This window comes from Chiloscyllium punctatum, unplaced genomic scaffold (genome assembly GCF_047496795.1).
Source record: "Chiloscyllium punctatum isolate Juve2018m unplaced genomic scaffold, sChiPun1.3 scaffold_1765, whole genome shotgun sequence".
NCBI lineage: Eukaryota > Metazoa > Chordata > Chondrichthyes > Orectolobiformes > Hemiscylliidae > Chiloscyllium > Chiloscyllium punctatum.
In genome coordinates, this window is record NW_027311498.1 from 1 (window position 1) to 26,353 (window position 26,353).

At 52.3% G+C, this 26,353-nt stretch overlaps 1 long non-coding RNA gene across 1 annotated transcript; it reads left to right on the top strand.

The window, feature by feature from the left end:
- Positions 1-9: 9 nt before the first annotated feature.
- LOC140475533 (uncharacterized) lies at positions 10-25,883 on the top strand. The gene is made up of 3 exons (XR_011960057.1): positions 10-86; positions 2,043-2,197; positions 25,697-25,883. It is a non-coding gene; the product is annotated as an uncharacterized lncRNA (long non-coding RNA).
- The last annotated feature ends 470 nt before the right edge of the window (positions 25,884-26,353 follow it).

Sequence of the window (26,353 nt, forward strand, 5' to 3'; positions counted from 1 at the left end):
GCCTGGCTGGCTCCCTATCGAGGAGGTTCACCTTCAATTCTCGGCTGCATCTTGGGCTACCTGCTCCTGGGATACCTGGCAGACAGGTAGGCATGGGGAAGGCGGGTGGGGGTGGGGGAGGTGGGCATGGATGCCAGTCTGCTCGTGGGACACCTCCACCTCAGGATCGCGTCGCTCCTCAGTGCTAAAGCTTGCAGCCGCGATGCCTTTGCAGTCGAATTGCCGGGACGTCTTGGGGGAGAGGGGGGTCCGCTGAGGGAAGAAAACGGGACTGGGGTTAAATCTTTACCCCGGGTGGGCGCCGAAGGGGGCCTGGTGTCCCAGTTGCCGCGAGTCGAACGTGGAATCGCAGCACGCCAAGGGGGAGGAGGTGGGGGTCTCACTCGAAGCCGGAGCGAGGGGCTGAATGGCCTCATGGTATTCCGAATCTGGGCACCAAGCTGGGGGGGGGGGGGGAGGGGGGAGGGGGGTGGGAGGGGGTTGGGAATGGGTCGCCAGACCCTGGCAGCCCAAGCGGGATGGCATGAAAGACGAAGCAGAACCTTCAGATTGTGACGCCTCTGCAGTCGAACTGCCCGGAACTGCGGCGCTGGGGGAAACAGTTGGGAGAGACGGGGTGGGGGTGGGGCTGGGGTAGATGGAGGTGGTGTGTGTGACAGGTGACTGATCTCTCTCTCTCTCTCTCCCTCCCTCTCTCCCTCCCTCTCCCTCCCTTTCCCTCTATCTCTCTCTCTCTCTCTCCCCTCCCTCTCCCTCCTCCCTCTCTCTCTCTCTCGTCCCTCTCCCCTCTCCCTCCCTTTCCCTCTGTCTCTCTCTCTCTCCTCCCTCTCCCTCTCCCTCTCTCCCCCCTCCCTCTGTCTCTCTTGTCCCTCTCCCTCTCTCTCTCTCTCCCTCCCTCTCCCTCTCCCTCTCTCTCTCTCCTCCCTCTCCCTCTCCCTCTCTCTCTCTCTCCCTCCCTCTCCCTCTGTCTCTCTCTCTCTCCCTCCCTCTCCTCTCCCTCTCTCTCTCTCTCGTCCCTCTCCCTCTCCCTCCCTTTCCCTCTGTCTCTCTCTCTCTCCTCCCTCTCCCTCTCTCCTCCCTCTCTCTCTCTCCTCCCTCTCCCTCTCCTCTCTCTCCCTCTCCCTCTCCCTCCCTCTCCCTCTCCCTCTGACTCTCTCTCTCCTCCCTCTCCCTCTCCCTCTCTCCCCCCTCTCCCTCTGTCTCTCTTGTCCCTCTCCCTCTCTCTCTCTCCCTCCCTCTCCCTCTCTCTCTCTCTCTCTCTCTCTCGTCCCTCTCCCTCTCTCTCTCTCGTCCCTCTCCCTCCCTCACTCCCTCTCCCTCCCTCCCTCTCTCTCTCCCTCCCTCCTTCTCTCTCTCTCTCTCTCTCTCCCTCCCTCCCTCCCTTTCTCTCTCTCTCTCTTTCTCTCCCTCTTTCTCTCCCTTCCCTCCCTCTCCCTCCCTCCTCTCCCTCCCTCCCTCCCTCCCTCCCTCTCCCTCCCTCCCTCTCTCTCTCTCCCTCTCCCTATCTCTCTCTCCTCCCTCCCACTCCCTCTCCCTCCCTCTCTGTCTCCCTCCCTCTCCCTCTCTCTCTCTCCCTCTCCCTCTCCTTCTCCTCTCCCTCTCCCTCCCCCACCCTCTCCCTCTCCCTCCTCCCCTCCCTCTCCCCTCTCCCTCCCTCTCCCTCTCCCTCCCCCTCTCCCTCCCTCCCTCCCTCTCTCTCTCTCTCTCTCCCCCTCTCCCTCCCTCCCTCCCTCTCTCCCTCCCTCCCCCTCTCTCTCCCTCCCTCCTCTCCCTCTCTCCCTCTCTCCCTCCCTTCCTCCCTCTCCTCCCTCCCCATCCCTCCCTCCCTCCTCCCTCTCCCTCTCCCCCTCTACCCCTCTCTCTCCCCTCCCTCCCTCCCTCTCCCTCCCTCCCCCTCCCTCCCCCTCCCTCCCTCCCTCCCTCCCCCTCCCTCCCTCTCCCTCCCCCTCCCTCCCTCTCCCTCTCTCCCTCCCTCCCTCTCTCCCTCCCTCCCTCCCTCCCCCTCCCCCCCTCCCTCTCTCCCTGTTGCCTCCCCCCACCAGGCTGGGACGCAGAAACACGTTTGTCCTCTCGCTGATGGTCTCCATTGTGTTTGGAACGCTGGTCGCCGTGTCCCTTAACCCTGCCATGTTCATCTTCTGTCGCTTCGTACAGGGTTCAGCCATCTCAGGCCTCCTTCTCAGCCTGTACCTCATCCGTACGTGGGGGGGGGTGGGGAGATTCAGTGACAGTGAGGGGAGATCAGCAATCCAACACACTGTCGGCATCACCGCCTCGATTCGATTCCAGTCTGTAACTCCCTCCCCGGGGTATCTGTTATTCTGTATATAAACCCCACCCCGAACCCCTCGATTAGATTCCAGTCCTGTAACTCCCTCCCCGGGTATCTGTTATTCTGTATATAAACCCCACCCCGAACCCCCTCGATTAGATTCCAGTCTGTAACTCCCTCCCCGGGGTATCTGTTATTCTGTATATAAACCCCACCCCGAACCCCTCGATTAGATTCCAGTCTGTAACTCCCTCCTCGGGGTAATCTGTTATTCTGTATATAATCCCACCCCGAACCCCTCGATTAGATTCCAGTCTGTAACTCCCTCCCCGGGGTATCTGTTATTCTGTATATAAACCCCACCCTGAACCCCTCGATTCGATTCCAGTCTGTAACTCCCTCCCGGGATATCTGTTATTCTGTATATAAACCCCACCCCGAACCCCTCGATTAAATTCCAGTCTGTAACTCCCTCCCCGGGGTATCTGTTATTCTCTATATAAACCCCACCCGAACCCCTCGATTCGATTCCAGTCTGTAACTCCCTCCCCGGGGTATCTGTTATTCTGTATATAAACCCCACCCTGAACCCCTCGATCGATTCAGTCTGTAACTCCCTCCCGGGATATCTGTTATTCTGTATATAAACCCCACCCCGAACCCCTCGATTAAATTCCAGTCTGTAACTCCCTCCCCGGGGTATCTGTTATTCTCTATATAAACCCCACCCCGAACCCCTCGATTCGATCCAGTCTGTAACTCCCTCCCGGGATATCTGTTATTCTGTATATAAACCCCACCCCGAACCCCTCGATTAGACTCCAGTCTGTAACTCCCTCCCCGGGGTATCTGTTATTCTGTATATAAACCCCACCCCGAACCCCTCGATTCGATTCCAGTCTGTAACTCCCTCCCGGGATATCTGTTATTCTGTATATAAACCCCACCCCGAACCCCTCGATTAGACTCCAGTCTGTAACTCCCTCCCCGGGGTATCTGTTATTCTGTATATAAACCCCACCCCGAACCCCTCGATTCGATTCCAGTCTGTAACTCCCTCCCCGGGGTATCTGTTATTCTGTATATAAACCCCACCCCGAACCCCTCGATTAGATTCCAGTCTGTAACTCCCTCCCCGGGGTATCTGTTATTCTGTATATAAACCCCACCCTGACCCCCACGATTAGATTCCAGTCTGTAACTCCCTCCCGGGGTATCTGTTATTCTGTATATAAACCCCACCCCGAACCCCTCGATTAGACTCCAGTCTGTAACTCCCTCCCCGGGGTATCTGTTATTCTGTATATAAACCCCACCCCGAACCCCTCGATTCGATTCCAGTCTGTATCTCCCTCCCCGGGGTATCTGTTATTCTGTATATAAACCCCACCCCGAACCCCTCGATTCGATTCCAGTCTGTAACTCCTCCCCGGGGTATCTGTTATTCTGTATATAAACCCCACCCCGAACCCCTCGATTAGATTCCAGTCTGTAACTCCCTCCCGGGGTATCTGTTATTCTGTATATAAACCCCACCCCGAACCCTTCGATTAGATTCCAGTCTGTAACTCCCTCCCCGGGGTATCTGTTATTCTGTATATAAACCCCCACCCGAACCCCTCGATTAGATTCCAGTCTGTAACTCCCTCCCCGGGGTATCTGTTATTCTGTATATAAACCCCACTCCGAACCCCTCGATTAGATTCCAGTCTGTAACTCCCTCCCCGGGGTATCTGTTATTCTGTATATAAACCCCACCCCGAACCCCCCGATTAGATTCCAGTCTGTAACTCCTCCCCGGGGTATCTGTTATTCTGTATATAAACCCCACCCCGAACCCCTCGATTAGATTCCAGTCTGTAACTCCCTCCCGGGGTATCTGTTATTCTGTATATAAACCCACCCCGAACCCTCGATTAGATTCCAGTCTGTAACTCCCTCCGGGGGTATCTGTTATTGTGTATATAAACCCCACCCCGAACCCTCGATTAGATTCCAGTCTGTAACTCCCTCCCGGGTATCTGTTATTCTGTATATAAACCTCACCCCGAACCCCTCGATTAGATTCCAGTCTGTAACTCCCTCCCCAGGGTATCTGTTATTCTGTATATAAACCCCACCCCGAACCCCTCGATTAGATTCCAGTCTGTAACTCCCCTCCCGGGGTATCTGTTATTCTGTATATAAACCCCACCCCGAACCCCTCGATTAGATTCCAGTCTGTAACTCCCTCCCCGGGGTATCTGTTATTCTGTATATAAACCCCCCCGAACCCCTCGATTAGATTCCAGTCTGTAACTCCCTCCCCGGGGTGTCTGTTATTCTGTATATAAACCCCACCCCGAACCCCTCGATTAGATTCCAGTCTGTAAACTCCCTCCCCGGGGTATCTGTTATTCTGTATATAAACCTCACCTCGAACCCCTCGATTAGATTCCAGTCTGTAACTCCCTCCCCGGGGGGTATCTGTTATTTCTGTATATAAACCCCACCCCCGAACCCCTCGATTAGATTCGAGTCTGTAACTCCCTCCTCGGGGTATCTGTTATTCTGTATATAAACCACACCCCGAACCCCTCGATTAGATTCAGTCTGTAACTCCCTCCCGGGGTATCTGTTATTCTGTATATAAACCTCACCCCGAACCCCTCGATTAGATTCCAGTCTGTAACTCCCTCCCCGGGGTATCTGTTATTCTGTATATAAACCCCACCCGAACCCCTCGATTAGATTCCAGTCTGTAACTCCCTCCCTGGGGTATCTGTTATTCTGTACATAAACCCCACCCCGAACCCTCGATTAGATTCCAGTCTGTAACTCCCTCCCCGGGGTATCTGTTATTCTGTATATAAACCCCACCCCGAACCACTCGATTAGATTCCAGTCTGTAACTCCCTCCCCTGGGGTATCTGTTATTCTGTACATAAACCCCACCCCGAACCCCTCGATTAGATTCCAGTCTGTAACTCCCTCCCGGGGTATCTGTTATTCTGTATATAAACCCCACCCCGAACCCCTCGATTAGATTCCCGTCTGTAACTCCCTCCTCGGGGTATCTGTTATTCTGTATATAAACCCCACCCCGAACCCCTCAATTAGATTCCAGTCTGTAACTCCCTCCACGGGGTATCTGTTATTCTGTATATAAACCCCACCCCGAACCCCTCGATTAGATTCCAGTCTGTAACTCCCTCCCCGGGGTATCTGTTATTCTGTATATAAACCCCACCCCGAAACCCCTGATTAGATTCCAGTCTGTAACTCCCTCCCCGGGGTATCTGTTATTCTGTATATAAACCCCACCCCGAACCCCTCGATTAGATTCCAGTCTGTAACTCCCTCCCGGGGTATCTGTGATTGTGTATATAAACCCCACCCCGAACCCCTCGATTAGATTCCAGTCTGTAACTCCCTCCTCGGGGTATCTGTTATTCTGTATATAAACCCCACCCCGAACCCCTCGATTAGATTCCAGTCTGTAACTCCCTCCCGGGGTATCTGTTATTGTGTATATAAACCCCACACCGAACCCCTCGATTAGATTCCAGTCTGTAACTCCCTCCTCGGGGTATCTGTTATTCTGTATATAAACCCCACCCCGAACCCCTTGATTAGATTCCAGTCTGTAACTCCCTCCCCGGGGTATCTGTTATTCTGTATATAAACCCCACCCCGAACCCCTCGATTAGATTCCAGTCTGTAACTCCCTCCCCAGGGTATCTGTTATTCTGTATATAAACCCCACACCGAACCCCCCGATTAGATTCCAGTCTGTAACTCCCTCCCCGGGGTATCTGTTATTCTGTATATAAACCCCACCCCAAATCCCTCGATCAGATTCCAGGCTGTAACTCCCTCCCCGGGGTATCTGTTATTCTGTATATAAACCCCACCCCGAACCCCTCGATTAGATTCCAGTCTGTAACTCCCTCCCCGGGGTATCTGTTATTCTGTATATAAACCCCACCCCGAACCCCTCGATTAGATTCCAGTCTGTAACTCCCCCCCCCCGGGGTATCTGTTATTCTGTATATAAACCCCACCCCGAACCCCTCGATTAGATTCCAGTCTGTAACTCCCTCCCTGGGTATCTGTTATTCTGTATATAAACCCCACCCCCGAACCCCACGATTAGATTCCAGTCTGTAACTCCCTCCCCGGGGTATCTGTTATTCTGTATATAAACCCCACCCCGAACCCCTCGATTAGATTCCAGTCTGTAACTCCCTCCCCGGGGTATCTGTTATTCTGTATATAAACCCCACCCACGAACCCCACGATTAGATTCCAGTCTGTAACTCCCTCCCCGAGGTATCTGTTATTCTGTATCTAAACCCCACCCCCGAACCCCTCGATTAGATTCCAGTCTGTAACTCCCTCCCGGGGTATCTGTTATTCTGTGTATAAACCCCACCCCGAACCCCTCGATTAGATTCCAGTCTGTAACTCCCTCCCGGGGTATCTGTTATTCTGTATATAAACCCCACCCCGAACCCCTCGATTAGATTCCAGTCTGTAACTCCCTCCCGGGGTATCTGTTATTCTGTATATAAACCCCACCCCGAACCCCTCGATTAGATTCCAGTCTGTAACTCCCTCCCGGGGTATCTGTTATTCTGTGTATAAACCCCACCCCGAACCCCTCGATTAGATTCCAGTCTGTAACTCCCTCCCCGGGGTATCTGTTATTCTGTTTATAACCACCCCCCCCCCCACCGAACCCCTCGATTAGATTCCAGTCTGTAACTCCCTCCCCGGGGTATCTGTTATTCTGTATATAAACCCCACCCCGAACCCCTCGATTAGATTCCAGTCTGTAACTCCCTCCCCGGGGTATCTGTTATTCTGTATATAAACCCCACCCCGAACCCCTCGATTAGATTCCAATCTGTAACTCCCTCCCCGGGGTATCTGTTATTCTGTATATAAACCCCACCCCGTACCCCTCGATTAGATTCCAGTCTGTAACTCCCTCCCGGGGTATCTGTTATTCTGTATATAAACCCCACCCCGAACCCCTCGATTAGATTCCAGTCTGTAACTCCCTCCCGGGGTATCTGTTATTCTGTATATAAACCCCACCCCGAACCCCTCGATTAGATTCCAGTCTGTAACTCCCTCGCAGGTATCTGTAATTCTGTATATAAACCCCACCCCGAACCCCTCGATTAGATTCCAGTCTGTAACTCCCTCCCGGGGTATCTGTTATTCTGTATATAAACCCCACCCCGAACCCCTCGATTAGATTCCAGTCTGTAACTCCCTCCCGGGGTATCTGTTATTCTGTATATAAACCCCGCCCCGAACTCCTCGATTAGATTCCAGTCTATAACACCCTCCCGGGGTATCTGTTATTCTGTATATAAACCCCACCCCGAACCCCTCGATTAGATTCCAGTCTGTAACTCCCTCCCCGGGGTATCTGTTATTCTGTATATAAACCCCACCCCGAACCCCTCGATTAGATTCCAGTCTGTAACTCCCTCCCAGGGTATCTGTTATTCTGTATATAATCCCCACCCCCGACCCCCTCGATTAGATTCCAGTCTGTAACTCCCTCCCCGGGGTATCTGTAATTCTGTATATAAACCCCACCCCCGAACCCCTCGATTAGATTCCAGTCTGTAACTCCCTCCACGGGGTATCTGTTATTTTGTATATAAACCCCACCCCGAACCCCTCGATTAGATTCCAGTCTGTAACTCCCTCCCCGGGGTATCTGTTATTCTGTATATAAACCCCACCCCCGAACCCCTCGATTAGATTCCAGTCTGTAACTCCCTCCCCGGGGTATCTGTAATTCTGTATATAAACCCCACCCCGAACCCCTCGATTAGATTCCAGTCTGTAACTCCCTCCCCGGGGTATCTGTTATTCTGTGTATAAACCCCACCCCGAACCCCTCGATTAGATTCCAGTCTGTAACTCCCTCCCGGGGTATCTGTTATTCTGTATATAAACCCCACCCTGTACCCCTCGATAAGATTCCAGTCTGTAACTCCCTCCCCGGGGTATCTGTTATTCTGTATATAAACCCCACCCCGAACCCCTCGATTAGATTCCAATCTGTAACTCCCTCCCCGGGGTATCTGTTATTCTGTATATAAACCCCACCCCGAACCCCTCGATTAGATTCCAGTCTGTAACTCCCTCCCCGGGGTATCTGTTATTCTGTATATAAACCCCACCCCGAACCCCTCGATTAGATTCCAGTCTGTAACTCCCTCCCCGGGGTATCTGTTATTCTGTATATAAACCCCACCCCCGAACCCCTCGATTAGATTCCAGTCTGTAACTCCCTCCCCGGGGTATCTGTTATTCTGTGTATAAACCCCACCCCGAACCCCTCGATTAGATTCCAGTCTGTAACTCCCTCCCCGGGGTATCTGTTATTCTGTTTATAACCACCACCCCCCCCACCGAACCCTCGATTAGATTCCAGTCTGTAACTCCCTCCCGGGGTATCTGTTATTGTGTATATAAACCCCACCCCGAACCCCTCGATTAGATTCCAGTCTGTAACTCCCTCCCGGGGTATCTGTTATTCTGTATATAAACCCCCCCCCGAACCCCTCGATTAGATTCCAGTCTGTAACTCCCTCCCAGGGTATCTGTTATTCTGTATATAATCCCACCCCCGACCCCCTCGATTAGATTCCAGTCTGTAACTCCCTCCTGGGGTATCTGTTATTCTGTATATAAACCCCACCCCGAACCCCTCGATTAGATTCCAGTCTGTAACTCCTCCCCGGGGTATCTGTTATTCTGTATATAAACCCCACCCCGAACCCCTCGATTAGATTCCAGTCTGTAACTCCCTCCCCGGGGTATCTGTAATTCTGTATATAAACCCCACCCCCGAACCCCTCGATTAGATTCCAGTCCTGTAACTCCCTCCACGGGGTATCTGTTATTTTGTATATAAACCCCACCCCCGAACCCCTCGACCGTTAGATTCCAGTCTGTAACTCCCTCCCCGGGGTATCTGTTATTCTGTATATAAACCCCACCCCCGAACCCCTCGATTAGATTCCAGTCTGTAACTCCCTCCCCGGGGTATCTGTAATTCTGTATATAAACCCCACCCCTGAACCCCTCGATTAGATTCCAGTCTGTAACTCCCTCCCCGGGGTATCTGTTATTCTGTGTATAAACCCCACCCCGAACCCCTCGATTAGATTCCAGTCTGTAACTCCCTCCCCGGGGTATCTGTTATTCTGTATATAAACCCCACCCGAACCCCTCGATTAGATTCCAGTCTGTAACTCCCTCCCGGGGGTATCTGTTATTCTGTATATAAACCCCACCCTGTACCCCTCGATTAGATTCCAGTCTGTAACTCCCTCCCCGGGTATCTGTTATTCTATATATAAACCCCACCCCGAACACCTCGATTAGATTCCAGTCTGTAACTCCCTCCCCGGGGTATCTGTTATTCTGTATATAAACCCCACCCCGAACACCTCGATTAGATTCCAGTCTGTAAACTCCCTCCCCGGGGTATCTGTTATTCTGTATATAAACCCCACCCCGAACCCCTCGATTAGATTCCAGTCTGTAACTCCCTCCCCGGGGTATCTGTTATTCTGTATATAAACCCCACCCCGAACCCCTCGATTAGATTCCAGTCTGTAACTCCCTCCCCGGGGTGTCTGTTATTCTGTATATAAACCCCCACCCCGAACCCCTCGATTAGATTCCAGTCTGTAACTCCCTCCCCGGGTATCTGTTATTCTGTGTATAAACCCCACCCCGAACCCCTCGATTAGATTCCAGTCTGTAACTCCCTCCCCGGGGTATCTGTTATTCTGTTTATAACCACCCCCCCACCACCGAACCCCTCGATTAGATTCCAGTCTGTAACTCCCTCCCGGGGTATCTGTTATTCTGTATATAAACCCTACCCTGAACCCCTCGATTAGATTCCAGTCTGAAACTCCCTCCCCGGGGTATCTGTTATTCTGTGTATAAACCCCACCCCGAACCCCTCGATTAGATTCCAGTCTGTAACTCCCTCCCCGGGGTATCTGTTATTCTGCTTATAACCACCCCCCCCCCCCCACCGAACCCCTCGATTAGATTCCAGTCTGTAACTCCCTCCCGGGGTATCTGTTATTCTGTATATAAACCCCACCCGAACCCCTCGATTAGATTCCAGTCTGTAACTCCCTCCCAGGGTATCTGTTATTCTGTATATAATCCCCACCCCCGACCCCCTCGATTAGGTTCCAGTCTGTAACTCCCTCCCCGGGGTATCTGTTATTCTGTATATAAACCCCACCCCCGAACCCCTCGATTAGATTCCAGTCTGTAACTCCCTCCCGGGGTATCTGTAATTCTGTATATAAACCCCACCCCGAACCCCTCGATTAGATTCCAGTCTGTAACTCCCTCCCCGGGGTATCTGTTATTCTGTGTATAAACCCCACCCCCGAACCCCTCGATTAGATTCCAGTCTGTAACTCCCTCCCCGGGGTATCTGTTATTCTGTATATAAACCCCACCCCGACCCCTCGATAGATTCCAGTCTGTAACTCCCTCCCCGGGGTATCTGTTATTCTGTATATAAACCCCACCCCGAACCCCTCGATTAGATTCCAGTCTGTAACTCCCTACCCGGGGTATCTGTTATTCTGTGTATAAACCCCACCCCGAACCCTCGATTAGATTCCAGTCTGTAACTCCCTCCCCGGGGTATCTGTTATTCTGTATATAAACCCCACTCCGAACCCCTCGATTAGATTCCAGTCTGTAACCCCCTCCCCGGGGTATCTGTTATTCTGTTTATAAACCCCACCCCGAACCCCTCGATTAGATTCCAGTCTGTAACTCCCTCCCCGGGGTATCTGTTATTCTGTATATAAACCCCACCCCGTACCCCTCGATTAGATTCAAGTCTGTAACTCCCTCCCCGGGGTATCTGTTATTGTGTATATAAACCCCACCCCGAACCCCTCGATTAGATTCCAGTCTGTAACTCCCTCCCCGGGGTATCTGTTATTCTGTATATAAACCCCACCCCGAACCCCTCGATTAGATTCCAGTCTGTAACTCCCTCCCCGGGGTATCTGTTATTCTGTTTATAACCACACCCCCCCCCACCGAACCCCTCGATTAGATTCCAGTCTGTAACTCCCTCCCCGGGGTATCTGTTATTCTGTATATAAACCCCACCCCGAACCCCTCGATTAGATTCCAGTCTGTAACTCCCTCCCGGGGGTATCTGTTATTCTGTATGTAAACCCCACCCCGAACCCCTCGATTAGATTCCAGTCTGTAACTCCCTCCCAGGGTATCTGTTATTCTGTATATAATCCCCACCCCGAACCCCTCGATTAGATTCCAGTCTGTAACTCCCTCCCCGGGGTATCTGTAATTCTGTATATAAACCCCACCCCCGAACCCCTCGATTAGATTCCAGTCTGTAACTCCCTCCACGGGGTATCTGTTATTTTGTATATAAACCCCACCCCGAACCCCTCGATTAGATTCCAGTCTGTAACTCCCTCCCCGGGGTATCTGCTATTCTGTATATAAACCCCACCCCCGAACCCCTCGATTAGATTCCAGTCTGTAACTCCCTCCCCGGGGTATCTGTAATTCTGTATATAAACCCCACCCCGAACCCCTCGATTAGATTCCAGTCTGTAACTCCCTCCCCGGGGTATCTGTTATTCTGTGTATAAACCCCACCCCGAACCCCTCGATTAGATTCCAGTCTGTAACTCCCTCCCCGGGGTATCTGTTATTCTGTATATAAACCCCACCCCGAACCCCTCGATTAGATTCCAGTCTGTAACTCCCTCCCGGGGTATCTGTTATTCTGTATATAAACCCCACCCTGTACCCCTCGATTAGATTCCAGTCTGTAACTCCCTCCCCGGGGTATCTGTTATTCTATATATAAACCCCACCCCGAACACCTCGATTAGATTCCAGTCTGTAACTCCCTCCCCGGGGTATCTGTTATTCTGTATATAAACCCCACCCCGAACCCCTCGATTAGATTCCAGTCTGTAACTCCCTCCCCGGGGTATCTGTTATTCTGTATATAAACCCCACCCCGAACCCCTCGATTAGATTCCAGTCTGTAACTCCCTCCCCGGGGTATCTGTTATTCTGTATATAAACCCCACCCCGAACCCCTCGATTAGATTCCAGTCTGTAACTCCCTCCCCGGGGTATCTGTTATTCTGTATATAAACCCCACCCCGAACCGCTCGATTAGATTCCAGTCTGTAACTCCCTCCCCGGGGTGTCTGTTATTCTGTATATAAACCCCACCCCGAACCCCCCGATTAGATTCCAGTCTGTAACTCCCTCCCCGCGGTATCTGTTATTCTGTATATAAACCCCACCCCCGAACCCCTCAATTAGATTCCAGTCTGTAACTCCCTCCCCGGGGTATCTGTTATTCTGTATATAAACCACCCTGAACTTCTCGATTAGATTCCAGTCTGTAACTCCCTCCCCGGGGTATCTGTTATTCTGTATATAAACCCCACCCCGAACCCCTCGATTAGATTCCAGTCTGTAACTCCCTCCCCGGGGTATCTGTTATTCTGTGTATAAACCCCACCCCGAACCCCTCGATTAGATTCCAGTCTGTAACTCCCTCCCCGGGGTATCTGTTATTCTGTTTATAACCACCCCCCCCCCACCGAACCCCTCGATTAGATTCCAGTCTGTAACTCCCTCCCCGGGGTATCTGTTATTCTGTTTATAAACCCCACCCCGAACCCCTCGATTAGATTCCAGTCTGTAACTCCCTCCCGGGGTATCTGTTATTCTGTATATAAACCCCACCCCGAACCCCTCGATTAGATTCCAGTCTGTAACTCCCTCCCCGGGGTTTCTGTTATTCTGTGTATAAACCCCACCCCGAACCCCTCGATTAGATTCCAGTTTGTAACTCCCTCCCCGGGGTATCTGTTATTCTGCTTATAACCACCCCCCCCCCCCCCCACCGAACCCCTCGATTAGATTCCAGTTTGTAACTCCCTCCCCGGGGTATCTGTTATTCTGCATATAAACCCCACCCCGAACCCCTCGATTAGATTCCAGTCTGTAACTCCCTCCCGGGGTATCTGTTATTCTGTATATAAACCCCACCCCGTACCCCTCGATTAGATTCCAGTCTGTAACTCCCTCCCCGGGGTATCTGTTATTCTGTATATAAACCCCACCCCGAACCCCTCGATTAGATTCCAGTCTGTAACTCCCTCCCCGGGGTATCTGTTATTCTGTATATAAACCCCACCCCGAACCCCTCCATTAGACTCCAGTCTGTAACTCCCTCCCCGCGGTATCTGTTATTCTGTATATAAACCCCATCCTGAACCCCTCGATTAGATTCCAGTCTGTAACTCCCTCCCCGGGGTATCTGTTATTCTGTATATAAACCCCACCCCGAACCCCTCGATTAGATTCCAGTCTGTAACTCCCTCCCCGGGGTGTCTGTTATTCTGTATATAAACCCCACCCTGAACCCCTCGATTAGATTCCAGTCTGTAACTCCCTCCCCGGGGTATCTGTTATTCTGTGTATAAACCCTGCCCCGAACCTCTCGATTAGATTCCAGTCTGTAACTCCCTCCCCGGGGTATCTGTTATTCTGTATATAAACCCCACCCCGAACACCTCGATTAGATTCCAGTCTGTAACTCCCTCCCGGGGTATCTGTTATTCTGTATATAAACCCCACCCCGAACCCCTCGATTTGATTCCAGTCTGTAACTCCCTCCCCGGGGTATCTGTTATTCTGTATATAAACCCCACCCCGAACACCTCGATTAGATTCCAGTCTGTAACTCCCTCCCCGGGGTATCTGTTATTCTGTATATAAACCCCACCCCGAACCCCTCGATTAGATTCCAGTCTGTAACTCCCTCCCGGGGTATCTGTTATTCTGTGTATAAACCCCACCCCGAACCCCTCGATTAGATTCCAGTCTGTAACTCCCTCCCCGGGGTATCTGTTATTCTGTTTATAACCACCCCCCCCCCACCGAACCCCTCGATTAGATTCCAGTCTGTAACTCCCTCCCCGGGGTATCTGTTATTCTGTATATAAACCCCACCCCGAACCCCTCGATTAGATTCCAGTCTGTAACTCCCTCCCCGGGGTATCTGTTATTCTGTATATAAACCCCACCCCGAACCCCTCGATTAGATTCCAATCTGTAACTCCCTCCCCGGGGTATCTGTTATTCTGTATATAAACCCCACCCCGTACCCCTCGATTAGATTCCAGTCTGTAACTCCCTCCCGGGGTATCTGTTATTCTGTATATAAACCCCGCCCCGAACTCCTCGATTAGATTCCAGTCTATAACACCCTCCCGGGGTATCTGTTATTCTGTATATAAACCCCACCCCGAACCCCTCGATTAGATTCCAGTCTGTAACTCCCTCCCCGGGGTATCTGTTATTCTGTATATAAACCCCACCCCGAACCCCTCGATTAGATTCCAGTCTGTAACTCCCTCCCAGGGTATCTGTTATTCTGTATATAATCCCCACCCCCGACCCCCTCGATTAGATTCCAGTCTGTAACTCCCTCCCCGGGGTATCTGTTATTCTGTATATAAACCCCACCCCCGAACCCCTCGATTAGATTCCAGTCTGTAACTCCCTCCACGGGGTATCTGTTATTTTGTATATAAACCCCACCCCGAACCCCTCGATTAGATTCCAGTCTGTAACTCCCTCCCCGGGGTATCTGTTATTCTGTATATAAACCCCACCCCCGAACCCCTCGATTAGATTCCAGTCTGTAACTCCCTCCCCGGGGTATCTGTAATTCTGTATATAAACCCCACCCCGAACCCCTCGATTAGATTCCAGTCTGTAACTCCCTCCCCGGGGTATCTGTTATTCTGTGTATAAACCCCACCCCGAACCCCTCGATTAGATTCCAGTCTGTAACTCCCTCCCGGGGTATCTGTTATTCTGTATATAAACCCCACCCTGTACCCCTCGATAAGATTCCAGTCTGTAACTCCCTCCCCGGGGTATCTGTTATTCTGTATATAAACCCCACCCCGAACCCCTCGATTAGATTCCAATCTGTAACTCCCTCCCCGGGGTATCTGTTATTCTGTATATAAACCCCACCCCGAACCCCTCGATTAGATTCCAGTCTGTAACTCCCTCCCCGGGGTATCTGTTATTCTGTATATAAACCCCACCCCGAACCCCTCGATTAGATTCCAGTCTGTAACTCCCTCCCCGGGGTATCTGTTATTCTGTATATAAACCCCACCCCGAACCCCTCGATTAGATTCCAGTCTGTAACTCCCTCCCCGGGGTATCTGTTATTCTGTGTATAAACCCCACCCCGAACCCCTCGATTAGATTCCAGTCTGTAACTCCCTCCCCGGGGTATCTGTTATTCTGTTTATAACCACCCCCCCCCCCACCGAACCCCTCGATTAGATTCCAGTCTGTAACTCCCTCCCGGGGTATCTGTTATTGTGTATATAAACCCCACCCCGAACCCCTCGATTAGATTCCAGTCTGTAACTCCCTCCCCGGGGTATCTGTTATTCTGTATATAAACCCCACCCCGAACCCCTCGATTAGATTCCAGTCTGTAACTCCCTCCCAGGGTATCTGTTATTCTGTATATAATCCCCACCCCCGACCCCCTCGATTAGATTCCAGTCTGTAACTCCCTCCTGGGGTATCTGTTATTCTGTATATAAACCCCACCCCGAACCCCTCGATTAGATTCCAGTCTGAAACTCCCTCCCCGGGGTATCTGTTATTCTGTATATAAACCCCACCCCGAACCCCTCGATTAGATTCCAGTCTGTAACTCCCTCCCCGGGGTATCTGTAATTCTGTATATAAACCCCACCCCCGAACCCCTCGATTAGATTCCAGTCTGTAACTCCCTCCACGGGGTATCTGTTATTTTGTATATAAACCCCACCCCGAGCCCCTCGATTAGATTCCAGTCTGTAACTCCCTCCCCGGGGTATCTGTTATTCTGTATATAAACCCCACCCCCGAACCCCTCGATTAGATTCCAGTCTGTAACTCCCTCCCCGGGGTATCTGTAATTCTGTATATAAACCCCACCCCGAACCCCTCGATTAGATTCCAGTCTGTAACTCCCTCCCCGGGGTATCTGTTATTCTGTGTATAAACCCCACCCCGAACCCCTCGATTAGATTCCAGTCTGTAACTCCCTCCCCGGGGTATCTGTTATTCTGTATATAAACCCCACCCCGAACCCCTCGATTAGATTCCAGTCTGTAACTCCCTCCCGGGGTATCTGTTATTCTGTATATAAACCCCACCCTGTACCCCTCGATTAGATTCCAGTCTGTAACTCCCTCCCCGGGGTATCTGTTATTCTATATATAAACCCCACCCCGAACACCTCGATTAGATTCCAGTCTGTAACTCCCTCCCCGGGGTATCTGTTATTCTGTATATAAACCCCACCCCGAACACCTCGATTAGATTCCAGTCTGTAACTCCCTCCCCGGGGTATCTGTTATTCTGTATATAAACCCCACCCCGAACCCCTCGATTAGATTCCAGTCTGTAACTCCCTCCCCGGGGTATCTGTTATTCTGTATATAAACCCCACCCCGAACCCCTCGATTAGATTCCAGTCTGTAACTCCCTCCCCGGGGTGTCTGTTATTCTGTATATAAACCCCACCCCGAACCCCTCGATTAGATTCCAGTCTGTAACTCCCTCCCCGGGGTATCTGTTATTCTGTGTATAAACCCCACCCCGAACCCCTCGATTAGATTCCAGTCTGTAACTCCCTCCCCGGGGTATCTGTTATTCTGTTTATAACCACCCCCCCCACCACCGAACCCCTCGATTAGATTCCAGTCTGTATCTCCCTCCCCGGGGTATCTGTTATTCTGTATATAAACCCCACCCCGAACCCCTCGATTAGATTCCAGTCTGTAACTCCCTCCCGGGGGTATCTGTTATTCTGTATATAAACCCCACCCCGTACCCCTCGATTAGATTCCAGTCTGTAACTCCCTCCCGGGGTATCTGTTATTCTGTATATAAACCCCACCCCGAACCCCTCGATTAGATTCCAGTCTGTAACTCCCTCCCAGGGTATCTGTTATTCTGTATATAATCCCCACCCCCGACCCCCTCGATTAGGTTCCAGTCTGTAACTCCCTCCCCGGGGTATCTGTTATTCTGTATATAAACCCCACCCCCGAACCCCTCGATTAGATTCCAGTCTGTAACTCCCTCCCCGGGGTATCTGTAATTCTGTATATAAACCCCACCCCGAACCCCTCGATTAGATTCCAGTCTGTGAGTCCCTCCCCGGGGAATCTGTTATTCTGTATATAAACCCCACCCCGAACCCCTCGATTAGATTCCAGTCTGTAACTCCCTCCCCGGGGTATCTGTTATTCTGTGTATAAACCCCACCCCGAACCCCTCGATTAGATTCCAGTCTGTAACTCCCTACCCGGGGTATCTGTTATTCTGTGTATAAACCCCACCCCGAACCCCTCGATTAGATTCCAGTCTGTAACTCCCTCCCCGGGGTATCTGTTATTCTGTATATAAACCCCACTCCGAACCCCTCGATTAGATTCCAGTCTGTAACTCCCTCCCCGGGGTATCTGTTATTTTGTATATAAACCCCACCCCGTACCCCTCGATTAGATTCAAGTCTGTAACTCCCTCCCCGGGGTATCTGTTATTGTGTATATAAACCCCACCCCGAACCCCTCGATTAGATTCCAGTCTGTAACTCCCTCCCCGGGGTATCTGTTATTCTGTATATAAACCCCACCCCGAACCCCTCGATTAGATTCCAGTCTGTAACTCCCTCCCCGGGGTATCTGTTATTCTGTTTATAACCACCCCCCCCCCCCACCGAACCCCTCGATTAGATTCCAGTCTGTAACTCCCTCCCCGGGGTATCTGTTATTCTGTATATAAACCCCACCCCGAACCCCTCGATTAGATTCCAGTCTGTAACTCCCTCCCGGGGGTATCTGTTATTCTGTATGTAAACCCCACCCCGAACCCCTCGATTAGATTCCAGTCTGTAACTCCCTCCCAGGGTATCTGTTATTCTGTATATAATCCCCACCCCGAACCCCTCGATTAGATTCCAGTCTGTAACTCCCTCCCCGGGGTATCTGTAATTCTGTATATAAACCCCACCCCCGAACCCCTCGATTAGATTCCAGTCTGTAACTCCCTCCACGGGGTATCTGTTATTTTGTATATAAACCCCACCCCGAACCCCTCGATTAGATTCCAGTCTGTAACTCCCTCCCCGGGGTATCTGTTATTCTGTATATAAACCCCACCCCCGAACCCCTCGATTAGATTCCAGTCTGTAACTCCCTCCCCGGGGTATCTGTAATTCTGTATATAAACCCCACCCCGAACCCCTCGATTAGATTCCAGTCTGTAACTCCCTCCCCGGGGTATCTGTTATTCTGTGTATAAACCCCACCCCGAACCCCTCGATTAGATTCCAGTCTGTAACTCCCTCCCCGGGGTATCTGTTATTCTGTATATAAACCCCACCCCGAACCCCTCGATTAGATTCCAGTCTGTAACTCCCTCCCGGGGTATCTGTTATTCTGTATATAAACCCCACCCTGTACCCCTCGATTAGATTCCAGTCTGTAACTCCCTCCCCGGGGTATCTGTTATTCTATATATAAACCCCCACCCCGAACACCTCGATTAGATTCCAGTCTGTAACTCCCTCCCCGGGGTATCTGTTATTCTGTATATAAACCCCACCCCGAACCCCTCGATTAGATTCCAGTCTGTAACTCCCTCCCCGGGGTATCTGTTATTCTGTATATAAACCCCACCCCGAACCCCTCGATTAGATTCCAGTCTGTAACTCCCTCCCCGGGGTATCTGTTATTCTGTATATAAACCCCACCCCGAACCGCTCGATTAGATTCCAGTCTGTAACTCCCTCCCCGGGGTGTCTGTTATTCTGTATATAAACCCCACCCCGAACCCCCCGATTAGATTCCAGTCTGTAACTCCCTCCCCGCGGTATCTGTTATTCTGTATATAAACCCCACCCCCGAACCCCTCGATTAGATTCCAGTCTGTAACTCCCTCCCCGGGGTATCTGTTATTCTGTATATAAACCCCACCCCGAACCCCTCGATTAGATTCCAGTCTGTAACTCCCCTCCCCGGGGTATCTGTTATTCTGTGTATAAACCCCACCCCGAACCCCTCGATTAGATTCCAGTCTGTAACTCCCTCCCCGGGGTATCTGTTATTCTGTTTATAAACCCCACCCCGAACCCCTCGATTAGATTCCAGTCTGTAACTCCCTCCCGGGGTATCTGTTATTCTGTATATAAACCCCACCCCGAACCCCTCGATTAGATTCCAGTCTGTAACTCCCTCCCCGGGGTTTCTGTTATTCTGTGTATAAACCCCACCCCGAACCCCTCGATTAGATTCCAGTTTGTAACTCCCTCCCCGGGGTATCTGTTATTCTGCTTATAACCACCCCCCCCCCCCCCCCCCACCGAACCCCTCGATTAGATTCCAGTTTGTAACTCCCTCCCCGGGGTATCTGTTATTCTGTATATAAACCCCACCCCGAACCCCTCGATTAGATTCCAGTCTGTAACTCCCTCCCCGGGGTATCTGTTATTCTGTATATAAACCCCACCCCGTACCCCTCGATTAGATTCCAGTCTGTAACTCCCTCCCGGGGTATCTGTTATTCTGTATATAAACCCCACCCCGAACCCCTCGATTAGATTCCAGTCTGTAACTCCCTCCCAGGGTATCTGTTATTCTGTATATAATCCCCACCCCAGACCCCCTCGATTAGGTTCCAGTCTGTAACTCCCTCCCCGGGGTATCTGTAATTCTGTATATAAACCCCAGCCCCGAACCCCTCGATTAGATTCCAGTCTGTAACTCCCTCCCTGGGGTATCTGTTATTCTGTATATAAACCCCACCCCGAACCCCTCGATTAGATTCCAGTCTGTCACTCCCTCCCCGGGGTATCTGTTATTCTGTATATAAACCCCACCCCCGAACCCCTCGATTAGATTCCAGTCTGTAACTCCCTCCCCGGGGTATCTGTAATTCTGTATATAAACCCCACCCCGAACCCCTCGATTAGATTCCAGTCTGTAACTCCCTCCACGGGGTATCTGTTATTTTGTATATAAACCCCACCCCCGAACCCCTCGATTAGATTCCAGTCTGTAACTCCCTCCCCGGGGTATCTGTTATTCTGTAGATAAACCCCACCCCGAACCCCTCGATTAGATTCCAGTCTGTAACTCCCTCCCCGGGGTATCTGTTATTCTGTATATAAACCCCACCCCGAACCCCTCGATTAGATTCCAGTCTGTAACTCCCTCCCCGGGGTATCTGTTATTCTGTTTATAACCACCCCCCCCCCCCACCGAACCCCTCGATTAGATTCCAGTCTGTAACTCCCTCCCCGCGGTATCTGTTATTCTGTATATAAACCCCACCCCGAACCCCTCGATTAGATTCCAGTCTGTAACTCCCTCCCCGGGGTATCTGTAATTCTGTATATAAACCCCACCCCGAACCCCTCGATTAGATTCCAGTCTGTAACTCCCTCCCCGGGGTATCTGTTATTCTGTATATAAACCCCACCCCGAACCCCTCGATTAGATTCCAGTCTGTAACTCCCTCCCGGGGTATCTGTTATTCTGTATATAAACCCCACCCCGAACCCCTCGATTAGATTCCAGTCTGTAACTCCCTCCCCGGGGTATCTGTTATTCTGTATATAAAACCCACCCCGAACCCCTCGATTAGATTCCAGTCTGTAACTGCCTCCCGGGGTATCTGTTATTCTGTATATAAACCCAACCCCGAACCCCTCGATTAGATTACAGTCAGTAACTCCCTCCCGGGGTATCTGTTATTCTGGATATAAACCCCACCCCAAACCCCTCGATTAGATTCCAGTCTGTAACTCCCTCCCCGGGGTATCTGTAATTCTGTATATAAACCCCACCCCGAACCTCTCGATTAGATTCCAGTCTGTAACTCCCTCCCGGGGTATCTGTTATTCTGTATATAAACCCCACCCCGAACCCCTCGATTAGATTCCAGTCTGTAACTCACTCCCGGGTATCTGTTATTCTGTATATAAACCCCACCCCGAACCCCTCGATTAGATTCCAGTCTGTAACTCCCTCCCGGGGTATCTGTTATTCTGTATATAAACCCCACCCCGAACCCCTCGATTAGATTCCAGTCTGTAACACCCTCCCGGTGTGTCTGTTATTCTGTATATAAACCCCACCCCGAACCACTCGATTAGATTCCAGTCTGTAACTCCCTCCCCGCGGTGTCTGTTATTCTGTATATAAACCCCACCCCAAACCCCTCGATTAGATTCCAATCTGTAACTCCCTCCCCGGGGTATCTGTTATTCTGTACATAAACCACACCCCCGAACCCCTCGATTAGATTCCAGTCTGTAACTCCCTCCCCGGGGTATCTGTTATTCTGTATATAAACCCCACCCCGAACCCCTCGATTAGATTCCAGTCTGTAACTCCCTCCCTGGGGTATCTGTTATTCTATATATAAACCCCACCCCGAACCCCTCGATTAGATTCCAGTCTGTAACTCCCTCCCCGGGGTATCTGTTATTCTGTATATAAACCCCACCCCGAACCCCTCGATTCGATTCCAGTCTGTAACTCCCTCCCGGGGTATCTGTTATTCTGTATATAAACCCCACCCCGAACCCCTCGATTAGATTCCAGTCTGTAACTCCCTCCCCGGGGTATCTGTTATTCTGTATATAAACCCCACCCCGAACCCCTCGATTAGATTCCAGTCTGTAACTCCCTCCCGGGGTATCTGTTATTCTGTATATAAACCCCACCCCGAACCCCTCGATTAGATTCCAGTCTGTAACTCCCTCCCCGGGGTATCTGTTATTCTGCATATAAACCCCACCCCGAACCCCTCGATTAGATTCCAGTCTGTAACTCCCTCCCGGGGTATCTGTTATTCTGTTTATAAACCCCACCCCGAACCCCTCGATTAGATTCCAGTCTGTAACTCCCTCCCAGGGTATCTGTTATTCTGTATATAAACCCCACCCCGAACCCCTCGATTAGATTCCAGTCTGTAACTCCATCCCCGGGGTATCTGTTATTCTGTATATAAACCCCACCCCGAACCCCTCGATTAGATTCCAGACTGTAACTCCCTCCCCGGGGTGTCTGTTATTCTGTATATAAACCCCACCCCGAACCCCTCGATTAGATTCCAGTCTGTAACTCCCTCCCCGGGGTATCTGTTATTCTGTTTATTAACCCCACCCTGAACCCCGCGATGAGATTCCAGTCTGTAACTCCCTCCCCGGGGTATCTGTTATTCTGTATATAAACCCCACCCCGAACCCCTCGATTCGATTCCAGTCTGTAACTCCCTCCCGGGGTATCTGTTATTCTGTATATAAACCCCACCCCGAACCCCTCGATTAGATTCCAGTCTGTAACTCCCTCCCCGGGGTATCTGTTATTCTGTATATAAACCCCACCCCGAACCCCTCGATTAGATTCCAGTCTGTAACTCCCTCCCGGGGTATCTGTTATTCTGTATATAAACCCCACCCCGAACCCCTCGATTAGATTCCAGTCTGTAACTCCCTCCCCGGGGTATCTGTTATTCTGCATATAAACCCCACCCCGAACCCCTCGATTAGATTCCAGTCTGTAACTCCCTCCCGGGGTATCTGTTATTCTGTTTATAAACCCCACCCCGAACCCCTCGATTAGATTCCAGTCTGTAACTCCCTCCCAGGGTATCTGTTATTCTGTATATAAACCCCACCCCGAACCCCTCGATTAGATTCCAGTCTGTAACTCCATCCCCGGGGTATCTGTTATTCTGTATATAAACCCCACCCCGAACCCCTCGATTAGATTCCAGTCTGTAACTCCCTCCCCGGGGTATCTGTTATTCTGTATATAAACCCCACGCCGAACCCCGCGATGAGATTCCAGTCTGTAACTCCCTCCCCGGGGTATCTGTTATTCTGTATATAAACCCCACCCCGAACCCCTCGATTAGATTCCAGTCTGTAACTCCCTCCCCGGGGTGTGTGATATTATCTGTCCTGTAGATAAATCACTCCTGCCTCTGTGTATCCTTTCAGCCGGGAGATTTTCTCCAGCCGTTTGGGAGTTAAGGGCAGGATCTGTTGGTGTCTGGTACACGTGTCTCGGATTCAGCCAGACTGTACTCCCTCAGTGTCTGCACTGACTGACAGACTGAGAATCCTCTGTCCCAGGGAGTGTTTAATTGAGGGGACAGTGTAGAGGGAGCTTTACTCTGTGTCTAACCCCGTGCTGTCCGTGTCCCTGGGGTGGGGGGGACAGTGTAGAGGGAGCTTTACTCTGTATCTAACCCCGTGCTGTCCGTGTCCCTGGGGTGGGGGGGACAGTGTAGAGGGAGCTTTACTCTGTATCTAACCCCGTGCTGTCCCTGTCCCTGGGGTGGGAGGAGAGTGTAGAGGAAGCTTTACTCTGTATCTAACCCTGTGCTGTCCCTGAGATGGGGGGGGACAGTGTAGAGGGAGCTTTACTCTGTATCTAACCCCGTGCTGTCCGTGTCCCTGGGGTGGGGGGGACAGTGTAGAGGGAGCTTTACTCTGTATCTAACCCCGTGCTGTCCCTGTCCCTGGGGTGGGAGGAGAGTGTAGAGGAAGCTTTACTCTGTACCTAACCCCGTGCTGTCCCTGACACTGGGATAGGTGGGGGTGGACAGTGTAGAGGAAGCTTTACCCTGTACCTAACCCTGCGATGTCCCTGTCCCTGGGATGGGGGGGGCAGTGTAGAGGGAGCTTTACTCTGTATCTGACCCCGTGCTGTCCCTGTCCCTGGGATGGGGGGGACAGCGTAGAGGGAGCTTTACTCTGTATCTAACCCCGTGCTGTCCCTGTCCCTGGGATGGGGGGGGACAGTGTAGAGGGAGCTTTACTCTGTATCTAACCCCGTGCTGTCCCTGTCTCTGGGATGGGGGGGGGGACAGTGTAGAGGGAGCTTTACTCTGTATCTAACCCCGTGCTGTCCCTGTCCCTGGGATGGGGGTGACAGTGTAGAGGGAGCTTTACTCTGTATCTGACCCCGTGCTGTCCCTGTCCCTGGGATGGGGGGGACAGTGTAGAGGGAGCTTTACTCTGTATCTAACCCCGTACGTTCCCTGTCCCTGGGATGGGGGGGGACAGCGTAGAGGAAGCTTTACTCTGTATCTAACCCCGTGCTGTCCCTGTCCCTGGGATGGGGGGGGGGGGGAACAGTGTAGAGGGAGCTTTACTCTGTATCTAACCCTGTGCTGTCCCTGTCCCTGGGATGGGGGGGACAGTGTAGAGGGAGCTTTACTCTGTATCTAACCCCGTACTGTCCCTGTCCCTGGGATGGGGGGGGACAGCGTAGAGGGAGCTTTACTCTGTATCTAACCCCGTGCTGTCCCTGTCCCTGGGGTGGGAGGAGAGTGTAGAGGAAGCTTTACTCTGTATCTAACCCCGTGCTGTCCCTGACACTGGAATGGGTGGGGGTGGACAGTGTAGAGGAAGCTTTACCCTGTACCTAACCCTGCGATGTCCCTGTCCCTGGGATGGGGGGGGCAGTGTAGAGGGAGCTTTACTCTGTATCTGACCCCGTGCTGTCCCTGTCCCTGGGATGGGGGGGACAGTGTAGAGGGAGCTTTACTCTGTATCTAACCCCGTGCTGTCCCTGTCCCTGGGATGGGAGGGACAGTGTAGAGGAAGCTTTACTCTGTCTCTAACCCCGTGCTGTCCCTGTCCCTGGGATGGGGGGGACAGTGTAGAGGGAGCTTTACTCTGTATCTAACCCCGTGCTGTCCCTGTCCCTGGGATGGGGGGGACAGTGTAGAGGGAGCTTTACTCTGTCTCTAACCCCGTGCTGTCCCTGTCCCTGGGATGGGGGGGACAGTGTAGAGGGAGCTTTACTCTGTATCTAACCCCGTGCTGTCCCTGTCCCTGGAATGGGGGGGGACAGTGTAGAGGGAGCTTTACTCTGTATCTAACCCCGTGCTGTCCCTGTCCCTGGGATCAGGGGGACAGTGTAGAGGGAGCTTTACTCTGTATCTAACCCCGTGCTGTCCCTGTCCCTGGGATGGGGGGGACAGTGTAGAGGGAGCTTTACTCTGTCTCTAACCCCGTGCTGTCCCTGTCCCTGGGATGGGGTGGGGGGGACAGTGTAGAGGGAGCTTTACTCTGTATCTAACCCCGTGCTGTCCCTGGGATGGGGGGGGGACAGTGTAGAGGGAGCTTTACTCTGTATCTAACCCCGTGCTGTCCCTGGGATGGGGGGGGGACAGTGTAGAGGGAGCTTTACTCTTTATTCAGACCCTGCCTTCTCATGACCTGTGCTGCTTGCCCTCCACCCCCAGGGTTGGAACTCTGTGACCCTCCCCATCGGCTGATCGTTTCCATGGTGACGGGATTCCTCATGGTGGGGGGGCAGTTCCTGCTCCTGGGCCTAGCCATGGCCTCCCGAAAGTGGCGCCTCCTTCAGGCCATTATCACTGCTCCCCTCGGAGCCTTCCTGCTTTATTGGTGAGTCCTGGACCTCCCTCCGTCTCCCTCGGACCCTTCCGCCCCCCTCTACTACCCTGCGTCCCCCTCGGTTCCCTCCCTCTCCATCCCTCCCTTTCCCTCCCTCCCCCCCATCTCCTTCCCCTCGCTCTCCCTCCCCCCCATCTCCCTCCCCCCCATCCCCCTCCCCCCCCCATCTCCCTCCCCCCCATCTCCCTCCCCCCCATCACCCTCCCCCCCATCCCCCTCCCCCCATCCCCCTCCCCCCCATCCCCCTCCCCCCATCCCCCTCCCCCCCATCACCCTCCCCCCCATCACCCTCCCTCCCATCCCCCTCCCCCCCATCCCCCTCCCCCCCATCCCCCTCCCCCCATCCCCCTCCCCCCCATCTCCCTCCCCCCCATCCCCCTCCCCCCATCCCCCTCCCCCCCATCTCCCTCCCCCCCATCCCCCTCCCCCCATCACCCTCCCCCCCATCTCCCTCCCCCCATCTCCCTCCCCCCATCTCCCTC